The sequence below is a fragment of the Nematolebias whitei genome, chromosome 1 (genome assembly GCF_014905685.2).
Source record: "Nematolebias whitei isolate Nwh7 chromosome 1, NemWhi1, whole genome shotgun sequence".
Taxonomy (NCBI): Eukaryota; Metazoa; Chordata; class Actinopteri; order Cyprinodontiformes; family Rivulidae; genus Nematolebias; species Nematolebias whitei.
This window is the reverse complement of record NC_056498.1, coordinates 47,428,352-47,430,748: the sequence shown is the minus strand read 5'-3', so window position 1 is coordinate 47,430,748 and position 2,397 is coordinate 47,428,352. Positions and strand designations below refer to the sequence as shown.

Genomic DNA, 2,397 nt, shown 5'->3' with positions numbered 1-2,397 from the left:
GAAAAACAACTTTTTACACGAAGGCACGAGTTTCAACCGTGAATTTTGGCGCTTCGGCAAGACGGAAGTTTTATCCCCCGAGGTCGGCCTGTTAGCTTAGCATCTCAGCTTAGCTGCTTTTAACGATCCAAAAACACAATTTGGACGGTTAAAACATATTTTAAAGAGAAAGGGAGGAGTCAGTGAGGAGCACTGGAGTCGATTCTTTTCTCATCCAGTGTCTTCAGTAGAAAGAGAGACACGAAGAAACGATGAAGCCGATAAATGAAAATTATCAACCTCATTTTCATTTATCGTGCGATTAACTGATTTACTGTTTATCGCGACAGGCCTAGGAAAGATTACGTGACATTTTGTCTAGTGGCGGTACAAATGTGAACGAAGTTTTGTTAAATTATCTTGAGCGGATCAGAAATGAGAACGTTTACAGACGTACGGAGACTTTACCGATAAACGTCCGCCTTTGACGGGCGTGTAAAATTAAGCAGGCACCAAACTTGCACGTTGTATTTTTTTTTACCTTGGACATCAGACAGGGCGATAAGGAGATCGACTTTCATTTCAACTGCGAGCCGAGCAGCCAAGCTGTCGTTATCTTTTATGCTTATTACCTGGAAAACAAACAAAATAAAACGGATCAATATGAAAACTTGTCAGAGTAACAGCTGATCAGTCACAACCTGAGCTAGCATGAACAGCTGGACGAAAAGACTCAACTTTAAGATTCAAACTACATTATAAATAATACTAAGAATCATTTAAATATGCACACATTAAAGTTTAAGCAATTCCTTTCCACGATTTGGCCCTTAGCATTCCCAGAGTGCGTGACGCGCAGTACCCACATTTACCCCCTGTAGGTCGCTGTTGGGCACGGGGGGAGGGACGACGGCGTCGTTGGTGTTGATGATTGGGACGATGTTCATTCGAAGCAGCTCGTGCAGGGTGCTGTTCAGGTTGCGACGCTTCTGCTCGTCGTGAAAATCCAGGTTGGTGACCAGAATCTGAACGGGGAGACACAAACAGCGAGCGTTTACTCGTCTGCCGTTCGTTCACAAACGATGCTCGGGTGTGTACCTGTGCTGTGCAGATGCTGTACTGGGTGAACATGGCTTCATAGAGGGCCATCAGACCGCTTTGTCCGGCAGCTGCACACGCTCGGGCCTCCAAAACTGGGACTGACTGAAGAGCAAGCTCAAGTCAACGTGACAACATAATCAACATTTATGCACGTTGGAATCGAAGCATAATAGTGTAGTCACAATGTCTTTGAGCTGGTTCTGTCCGGAGTGCAGGGCTTGTCTGACGCTCTGAGACAAAAGGATTTCATGTCGGAGTCGTTGCTTCCCGAACGCCACAGCGCCGCTTGTAACGATCATCATCTCCCTGCCTTGATTCTGCAGCATGGCCACCTGAAGACAGAAACACGGCCAGCTTCAAACATGGCTGCACCTCAGCGTTATTAGGAGTCTGCGAACAGCTTCACCTGCTCCACGATGGAGGCCAGCCGGCCCAGCGCCAGGCCGCACTCGTCCCCACGCGTCACCACCGCACTCCCCAGCTTCACCACAATCCGTTTGGCCTGCTTTAACTCACTGCGGTGGGCGAACGATTTCCCATGGGGGCGCGGGAAAACTGCAAGGATTCATGGAACGTAAAAAACAAAGGCACACATCCTGGACGGAGCTGGCACCAACTTGAGTCTGTGGTGGTCCGACTGCATCAGGACAGCTCTAAATGCTCAAAAAGCTATTTCCAGTACAGCAGTCCCTCGCTTCTTCACGGTTTGTTTATCGCCGACTCGCTCTATCGCGGTTTTTCAAAATAAAGATTGGACATGACACACAAGTGGCTGATTGATGGATGAGCCGCACGATCGGCATGAAATATTTATTTTAAATTGATTATTTTAAATTATTTAGCCCCTCTTGCACCTTTGAGCAGCCCATACTGGAGGATAAACTTCCTGCTGCAGCTGATCAGCTGCTCTCCGTGCACAGAGAGAGAGAGAGACAGAGAAAGCGCGAGTGAGACAGAGAGAGAGTGAGACAGAGAGAGTGAGAGAGTGAGACAGAGAGTGAGACAGAGAGAGTGAGAGCGAGTGAGACAGAGTGAGAGCGAATGAGACAGAGAGAGTGAGACAGAGAGAGTGAGAGCGAATGAGACAGAGAGAGAGACAGAGAGAGAGCGAGTGAGACAGAGAGAGTGAGACAGAGTGAGTGAGACAGAGCGAGTGAGTGCGAGTGAGACAGAGAGAGAGAGTGAGACAGAGAGAGTGAGTGAGACAGAGAGTGAGACAGAGAGACAGAGAGAGTGAGACAGAGACATAGATAGATAGAGACATAGACATATAGAGACAGATAGATAGAGACATAGAGACAGATAGATAGAGACATA

The 2,397-nt window shown here is 47.6% G+C and overlaps 1 protein-coding gene across 1 annotated transcript in view; it reads left to right on the top strand.

Moving 5' to 3' along the window:
- The window catches only part of LOC119422654 (arginyl-tRNA--protein transferase 1), a 118,184-nt gene that overhangs the window by 762 nt on the left and 115,025 nt on the right, over positions 1-2,397 (top strand). The window lies entirely within an intron of this gene.